This window comes from Primulina eburnea, chromosome 9 (assembly GCF_022965805.1).
Source record: "Primulina eburnea isolate SZY01 chromosome 9, ASM2296580v1, whole genome shotgun sequence".
Classification (NCBI taxonomy): Eukaryota; Viridiplantae; Streptophyta; class Magnoliopsida; order Lamiales; family Gesneriaceae; genus Primulina; species Primulina eburnea.
The window spans coordinates 31152984-31162992 of NC_133109.1; the positions used below are offsets into that span (position 1 = coordinate 31152984).

General features: G+C 33.9%; 1 pseudogene; it reads left to right on the top strand.

Moving 5' to 3' along the window:
• Positions 1–5582: 5582 nt before the first annotated feature.
• LOC140841651 (malate dehydrogenase, glyoxysomal-like) lies at positions 5583–9231 on the top strand (annotated as a pseudogene).
• The last annotated feature ends 778 nt before the right edge of the window (positions 9232–10009 follow it).

Below are 10009 nucleotides of genomic sequence, written 5' to 3' on the forward strand. Positions count from 1 at the left end.
ATAACTTTGAAATTATAAAATTTATTATGATAATGTTAATTGTGTCATTACAATCTAATATATAAATTTAATCACTCTTATTAAAATCATACCAAACATTAAATATAATATTCTACATGTTATTTATCCTTAACTTATCTTTATATTATATATCACATATTTATCTTATCATGTGTATCAAACTATGCCTAAGAGTATTACATTTTATTGTGAATATCGGTAAGATTAACTCGTCTCATAGATAAAAATTCATGAGATCGTCTTATAAAAACTTAGTCATCGATAATTACAATGAGTCCGATTTCTGGTAAAAATATACAGTTACATTTTCCCTTTCATTCAATCAACTCATCAATGATTTGATGAATTATCCATACGGCACTCACCGCTCCAACTGCTGCGTTGTTCCCAATATGGATTTCCTCTCAATCACTCATTCTTTGTCCTTTAATAAAATAATTATTTTTATTTTTTATTATTAGTATTTACATAAACATAAATTCCATATTAAAACATTCTCAAAAAGTCAATTTAGTTAGAGGGATTTTCAATATGATTTGGTCCATGTCATTTTTTATATCTAAGATAGTATTTTCTTTGTAAATATGGAGTCAATCAACTCGTTTCACGATTATAATTTTTTAGACTGTCTTACAAGAGAGTTACTTTTATATAAAAGAAAAAAAAATTAGGTTTGATCGATTATATCAAATTTTATGAGTAATTATTCAAATTATGCAAAATTGCTTTTATTAGATTATTTTTTTGAAATTTGAGTGCTTCAATTTTAAATAATATTTACTATGTAATTATAAAAAAAAGTCGACCAATTCATTGATGATTAAGACGGCGGCGGCACATGTGTACAATTCAATTGATCTTTGAATGATCACCGGTGTCTGATTAAATATTGATATTAAGGAATAAAATCTACGTGTTGCTAATTTTTAAAAGTTGTTAATTTAATTTTTTGTTTTAAATTGAAAAAAAGTAAGTTTTTATATTTAAAAAATCATGCATGTCTTTCTAATAAATTTAAAAAGTTGTAGTAAAATAGTATTTTATTATTTAATTTCTGTATAATAATAATTTTCAAATTTACTCTTTCGTATCATTTTACTATTAATTGAACTTAGTTATAATTTAAAGTCTACATTTGGCCCTGACGGGGAGAAAAGGGAAAAGATAAAAATTTGTGTGAGACGGTCTCACGAGTCGTATTTTGTGAGACGAATCTCTTATTTGGGTCATCCATGAAAAATTATTACTTTTTATGTTAAGAGTATTATTTTTTATTATAAATATCGTTATGATTGATCCGTCTCACAGATAAAGATTCATGATACCGTCTCACAAAAGACCTACTCAAAGGAAAAATTAATGAAGTGATTTTTTTTGAAAATATATTCCAAATTACCTTTATATAATTTCTTTCTAAGTTAAGCTGATGCTCATTTTGAACAATTCTCAAATAAAAAATTATAAGGTCTCCCCTAAATATACAGAGATTTTATTATATGCCATTTATATTTAATAAATTATTTATATAATAGTGATAAAATTCTCACTAAGATTTTGAATTGTAATGGATCTATTCATAAATTTCGAGCTCAATAAAATTCGTTTGTGAATATTTTTATTATATTATAATATGTAAACCCCTTAGAATTACTGTGTTTGCTAATATTAAATGATGTTCAAATTTGTTATTATCATTCTTCTTATATATTTAATGATTAAGATTAAAAAAATGTTCAATAAAAAACTCCCTACGTTATTTTTTCATTTTCCTATTATTATAAGTAATGTTTTATATCCTAACATGGAAGCAAATATTATAAATAAATTCAAATTTACAAGAAAAAATTATTATTTCCAAATACTAGTTATATTACATAAAGATGCTTGTAATACATGTACTCGGTGAACTAGTATTCATTAAATCTTGACTAAACATACGATGCAAATAATATTACACTATATTTTTTAAATTTTAATTATTTATATCATAATGGAGGATGGACATAGGCACCGTGTGTCACATCCTGAGTTCGATGCGAAGATTACATTTGATATTGTTTAACAATTTCATTTAAAACAATAAGTCCCGTAGCAAATTGGCAAAAACTAGTTCAGTTCATAAAAAAAACATTGTCTTTACATATGTGAAATACGAATAATACAGAAGAAGGAATAAATATAATCATGAAATCGGGGACTTAATCTTCATAAGTCTGGATTTCTTCACCAGCCACAAAATTGATCTTGTGTCGTCTCTTCCACATGTTTTTCATTATTATCTGAGGAAGGACGTATGGGTGAGCATTTTGGGAAACACTCATCAAGTGAAGGCTGGTCGAACACTAGAAGAACAAGTTAAACATATACATATCTTGAAAATATCATTTTTCAAATCAGAAGACGAAAACGGAACAGACATGTTTCAGAACTTATATCCTATCAACGATCATATCATATCAAATAGAACAGAATCTTAACAGAACAAAATCTTATCAGAATCACGTACTAAACATAGATATTATAATAATGATCATGGGCTATCATTTATCTTGGACTCCATCTGGAGCTTTTTTCTTGTGAATATGCTCTTTCTGGAGTTTTTTTTCTCACATTTGGCCTCTTTCTATGGCCTTTTACCATAGACAGACTCACTTGAGGCATTTTCTCTCACAAAATTTCCCGATGCGCTATCATTCGAATCATGTCAAACAAACTTATTCCATTGGAACAGACTGATCATACAGATCAAATCGAAACGAAACAGACATAATGAATCGGATCGTAACAGAAGTTAGCAGAAGATGCGAAGTAAACGATTTATAGCAAAAAACACGGTATACGATGTTAGCCTTTAAAACATGTATAAATCCAGTTACTGTAATTCAAAGGTGCAATATAAACTTGATCAAAACTTCTATCGATCATAGGAAAATTCTAGGCAGAACTCGACAAAGGTCCAGGCAGCACTCTAACGTGATTTTCGGACAAAACAACACCTTAGAATGTTTATATAAGTTGCATGATCCTTGCTGGAACTCAGGAATATGGCAGCTACACGATCGAACTAGTGTGGTTCAAACTTGCTTGGATTTTTGGCGAACTTTGGAATACTTGGGTCGAACATGGGCAGTCTTTCGGGCGAACTTGGGCAACATCTCGATCACGATTTGGGCAGAACTTGAACGTGTCTAGCTACTGCACGAAATGTTTGATACCAGCCTTTATTTCTTCCTTGAGGTGGCTAAAATTATGAGTGATTTAGGAGGATTTTTGGTGCAAGGATTTGTTAAATGGCTTGCATGTAATTATAGGTTAAATTGTGGCACTCCAAGAGGTGATTTTGGCCGGAAACTTGGTGCACAAGTAGTCAATCTCTTAGCTCTTCTCTTGGCTAAAATTTTGGTTTATTTAGACATAAGAATGAAGCTTCTTTGAGCTAAAGTTTCAAGTTCATGAGCTAGATGTTTGCATCATCTAGATACTCGACTTCGGCCTTATGGTTTTTGCGAAATCTAAAGCTCTACTGTGCTAAATTTTGAACACTTTAAGATGTTTCGTTCTTTGAAATTTTGAGTCCTCACATCGTGAGTGGAAAATAATTCCCTAAAAGTCAAATTAAAATCAAACAACCAAAGAATAAAAGATATCCATAATTGAACCTTTGAAAAGATCCACATTTGGCGCTGTCCCCTCCCCACATTTGCACTTCGCACCAAAACTTGGTATATAATCATCTGTGAACAAATTGTCGACCCTTCAAATAAATTTAATTCAAAAGTTCGATTTGATTTATTTGGTAATCCATTTTTATATTAAAATATTGTTTTTCTGGTTCACTTCAAAAGATGCTTTGATCTAGCCTTTCAAAATTTCATCTTTAAAAAAAATTATGATGGTTTATTTTGACATTAAGTTATGAAGATTCTATTTATATTTAATTTATTTCTCAGTATCATTTAGTGAGAAGGATATGACTCCACCTTCTTATCTTTTGCATGAACTGTCTTGAGAAAAATGAGGTCATTGACGAAGCTGAAAAAATATAAGCTTTCTTGAAATTTGGACCTAACTCAACCCCAAAAGCTAACTCAAGGGAGGAGGATTGCCCAAGACCATATATACCACTCAAAGGTTATTTATTAAACCGATGTGGGACTCTCACGCCCAGGAATGAACATCTGGAGCGTGAAGTTTACAAATGACCCAATTATGGGCAGAACGGGTGGCCTAATCATAGGCAGTCCAACATATAACGGTGAAACCCGGGCTCTGATACCATGTTAAGATTGGAACTTGGACCTAACTCAACCCCAAAAGCTAGCTCAAGGGGGAGGATTGCCCAAGACCATATATACCACTCAAAGGTTATTTATTATACAACCGATGTGGGACAATTAACACTATTCAAGCCAAGAACCAAGGATAGGAACACCGAAGATCACGAAGGGACGGAGCGACGACGACATACAACACTCGAACAAAAAATGGAGATCGGATGACGATTTTAGGCAATTGAATGTAGTGTGCGTGAGTTTATGTTTAACGTGCGTGAGTTCAAACTTGTATTTGGTTTGTATGAAATTTTTGTTTCTTTATAATAATTATCTCTGGATCGTGTGAGTTGAGTTCTAAAATAATCAGATTTAGAAATAGTTATGATATCCTTGTCTATATCAATTTCTTGTTGTCATGTTATAAATTTTTATCGTCAAATCGCACAATCTAAAGCATGCCAATTATGATATCAGTTGTTAGGAAGATGGTCGTTTCATTTTTCTATTGTTATTTAACGTTTCAATTACTTTAATCAGTATATCGAACTAACTGATTTTAAATCGATTTCGAGGAAAATATTTGATGGGTAAAGAAATCAGGTTTAATCCATTCGACCAACTGTGTACCCTAAACTCACAATTACATAATTAGCATCCTCACATGAGGTTCGTGGGACATGAAAATTAATTTTAATTTTGGCGATCACGTGGAAATTATTTGGTAGGTTGTGAGGACACTGCCCCACATGGTTTGGACGGACAAGATTTACGCACATATGTGATTTAAGATTTACGCACATATGTGATTTAAAAAAAATTAGTGGACCTCATGTATGTGTGGCTAAATTTGAGCCTTTGATTCTATCATGAAGCACTACCCCTACATGTAGATGAAATCAACCAACTATTTAAAGCGTGTGGATGAAATTACCTGGGACTGATCTATCAATTAAACAAAATATGGGTCTGCATGGGCTTAGTTCAGTTGGTCAGCAGCAGTGAATCTTGGAGAAATGACCAGGAATCGAGTCTCGCAAGCGGCAGTGTGGGAGTTAAATTCCCTCCAATGAGCGTAGCATAAGATCTAGCTGTTGTTGGTTGGCTGAGTCATCATGATTTACCTCCTCTCACATTCCTGTCGGGCCAGGGGTGAGAGGCGCCTATGAGCTATTTCACCAAATTAAACAAAATATGGGCCTTAACTATATAATATTCGGCCCAAGTCATAATTGTGAGTTGCCTGCTTAATCCTCCTGTCGATAAACTTCATGTATGTGATCGATCTTTGATTTCATTCCCTTTGGTTTTTCAATTTGTGGTGATAATTGTGAATTGCCTGCTTTAATTAGATTCTATGATTCATATGACATGACTGAGCTAAGTTGAAGTTCTGAGTTTTTTAGTTTAATGGATTCAGTTTACTTCGATTTGTAATTTTTACGATAGATGAAGTTCTTGATCAGGTAATGCCTCATTTTCTTGGAAAAACTTGGTTGTTCTGGCTGCTTTAGGATTCAGTTGTTTTCACTTGAATATCTTTGGAGAAAAAGAAATTCTACGCCATTATGGATACCCTTGTATTGCTCCTTCCCAAAAATAGAAAACTAACTTCGAATCTTGTTAATTTGGGTCCCAAAATACAAGAAGACGTTTATTCTGATGTCTTGATTCACCCCTGATGCTTGTTATTTATTCCTGTGTATGTATGTACGTAAAGATTAGGGGGACTTCGAGTATAATTCGTGTGGATTGCAGGGCAAGAGGTGGGTCTGGGGGATTCAAAGTGGCGATATTGGGGGCGGCCGGAGGCATTGGACAGCCTTTGGCAATGCTGATGAAGATGAATACTTTGGTTTCTGTGCTTCCTTTGTACGATGTAGTCAACACTCCTGGCATAACATCAGATATCAGCCATATGGATACTGGTGCTGTGGCAATTTCACCTTTAATCTTTTCGTAATTTCTGTTTTGTTTGTAAATTCCTTATGCTTAAGTAGCTGGAAGGACGGAATTCGCAGTTTTTAATTAATTTTATTCTATGGTTGCAATTCATTGGTAGAATAAGAATGGTCCGATGTGATGCTTCACATACTTGTGCGCTAAAGTTTCCTTGCTTCCTAGGTCTAACATTCGTCCATTTCAACACATTTTGGGTAATTTATTGGAAGAAACTCATTCATGACTCATGAGCCAGTGAATCATGCTTTTATATATATAACTGAAATTAAATATGTCAAATGACTGGTTGTCAGCTTATATTTGACATCCAAACCGGTATTGAAAACATCATTTTTGACTTCATATCTCTGAAGATTATCTTTTATTGCAATGGAAAAAACTAGGCTACTTGAATATGACTAAATTTATAGATTTGTAGGTTCGTGGTTTTGTTGGTCAACAACAGTTGGAGGAGCACTCACTGGAATGGACCTTGTAATCATTCCTGCCGGTGTTCCCAGGAAACAGGGAATGACAAGGGACGATCTTTTTAGCATCAACGCAGGAATAGTTCTGACTCTTTGTTTGGGAATTGCTAACTGCTGTCCGAAGGCCATCGTAAACTTAATTAGTAATCCAGTGAACTCCACCGTTCCAATCGCAGCTTAGGTTTTCAAGAAATCTGGCACCTATGATCCCAGGCGACTACTTGGTGTCACAAAACTTGATGTAGTCAGAGCTAACATATTTGTGGTAAGAACGTTTATCTCTGATGTCTATAGTTGAATCTAATTTCATACTTAGTTTATCCTTAACTGATCTATACATTCTGTTAATTGTGATCGGTACCTGTATCTATGTGGGACTTGATTTGTATGTTCTTCACGTATTAGTTCTCTATTTTTCTGTGATTGTATTTTTCTGTTCTCTATCTTTAATCCTTGCTTGATTATACATGAAAAGAAAATAAAAAACCGGTGTAAAATCTAATAATGGTGAGAGATTATTCATGCTGTATTCTTCTGTCAGAACTTTGCTTCTTAAAATCCCAAAGTAGCTGCTTTCATTTGTTTTATTCGTATAAAATATGAGCAATTTTTATATTTACTCTATATTGATCTATATCTTATCCGATAACAAATCTACTTTATCCCCTCACTATCTTTGATAATTGTTGGGTTTTCTTGGGGCCATCAGAACTGGAAAAATGACATATCAACATTTATTTTGCTTTTTAAAACTGTCTGGAATGTCTATGTTTGAAGGATGAAATTTTGGGGCTGATCCACGGGAGGTTGATGTCCCGGTTGTAGGAGGCCACGCTGGTGTGACAATTCTACCTATTCTCTCCCAGGTTGAACTATACTTATTTCCAAATAAGAATGCTTTTACTGCCGTTTGCGGATTAAATTATCTCGTGGAATGTAGGTTAAACCTTCTGTTTCTTTCATCCAAGAGGAAACCGAGCGTCTGACGTCACGCATTCAGAACGGAGGGACTGAAGTTGTTGAGGTAAGCATGTTTCTTGTTTTGAATTTCAAATTTGACACCGTTCCTTTTGCACTGATGATTCTATCTGGAAATCTTTGGCGGCCTCTGAACTCGAATTTTTCTAATTTTTTTTTTAAATAAACACAGTATTTCATGGTTTAAGTTACTCTTTAAAATACAACATTGGTACGATCAAATAAATTATTGATCAAGATTGGAAAATAGAGTTGGCGATTTTAGACTATGAGAATAATGTAATTCAATATTTCAATCAAGAAATTACACACATGAGATAAAGGCCTGGGCATTGGCATTTAAGATAAATTATGGTTTTTTTTATTGAACAGGCCAAAGCTGGAGCTGGATCTGGATCTGCGACACTTTCAATGGTAGGCTCCAGTTTTTGCAATATTACTATTGTTTTAATTGAAGTCTACCATGAAACAGGTTTCACCATTATTTTCTAATCCGTGAGCTACATGGAAACTTTGAAAAAACGTCACAGGCATATGCTGCAGTAAAATTTGCTGTTGCGTGCTTGCGAGGCATGAGGGGAGATACAGGTGTCGTTGAGTGCGCTTTTGTATCTTCTCAGGCATGTATTGTAAACCCTCTAATCTGTGAAATCTGCCATTCTGTTGTATCCACTGAATGACACTTTTTGGTCTTTCAGGTGACTGAACTTCCTTTCTTTGGTTCGAAAGTACGACTCGCGCGCATTGGAGTCGAGGAGATATACTCACTCGGTCCACTTAATGAATATGAGAGGTGCGAAAGAAAGAGCTCATGATTTTCCATTATACATTACGATGTTTGTTGGATAAATATTTGGTTATACTAAATACGACACGAGTATAAAATCTAAAAATGTGCACAAATTTCCCTGTGGAAAAGAAACAGACATAAAATCCCAGTCGTTTTCAAATCAATGCTAATATCCCCTATATTGAACTTTTTTACACATGCATGATTCATGCGTTTATGTTCTTGTCGACGAAGTTAAAAAAACGTATGTATATGTTTCTTATTTTACTAGACAAACCAAGCAGTAAACTGTGAAGAGCTATATTTTCACGCTCTGAAGTAGATGAAAATGCCGAGTAAGTCAATTTAACTATTTTATTAAAGAACAGGAAGTCCAGTTAACTCTAATGACCATTTACACTTTTTCCCGAACCAAGTCCTTTTCGTTTGGTTTCAGGGCTATTTGTATCATACTTGCATTGACTGAAATTTAGCTTTAATTTACAAAACAGGAGGAGTTTTAGGCCTTCTTATGTTTCTTTTTCTCTATGTCAGGGTTGGATTAGAGTATACAAAGAAAGAGTTGGCCGCAAGCATTGAGAAGGGCATTTCTTTTGTGAACATGTGAGTGCCAATACCGAAGAATTTTCTACCTCGTTACCCTTTTCGCCATTCGAATAAAGCTCGAGTCGTTTGAACGAAGTCGTAAATCGTAAATGAATGGCATGTATCTTAGTTGTAGTGAAGCGTTCTTATAAGGAAATTAAATGCTCTCTATAAATTTAGTCGAGGTCGAGCTTGAAGTTTACTTCTATCTTTTAAAATTTATCAAGATTTCGAGAACTCTGTTCCGAATTACAGCAAGGGTCCAGCTCGATCTTCTTGGATTCTTCAGGCCAAATTATAGGTAGGGAAGGGGGCTATTCTTGCATTGTTGGTGGGCGACAGATAAAAAGGAACAAATATTAGGATTACACGTACTTGATTCTTTTGAACATTTGACTCATGTAGTCATTCATATTTGTCCATTTTACGAATTAATGCTATCTGAAAAGTTTTTGGTTCAATGATCAATGAATAAAGTGAAACTATAGATGATTAAAGTATATCTCACTCAACTTATTTGCACCAATCATAGAACCTGCAGTACATGCAATTATTACGCATCGCATTTCATTTTCCCTGTATCTCTAAACTGTAAGAATTGCAGGAACAGGAACTCCATATATGAGTATTTATTGTATCTTTCTCCATATGACCATATTTAGATCCTTCTAACTTGATCGAAGACACTAGATTTTATACACACGTACCTAGAGTTGCAAACAAGTTGAGCCGAGTTCTAGTAGCACTTTACTTGAGCTCGATTGATATCGAGTGCCGATTAACCTTGAGTTAGATCATGGTCTTGACCGCATGTATGCAAAAGATCTTTTTTTTTGTGTTCTTTAATCGATTGGTTATTTCTCGTTGTTTGCATCTCTTTTCTCAATTTTGACGGATTGTATTGTAAGAAATGTGACACATTAAAAGAGGGGTGG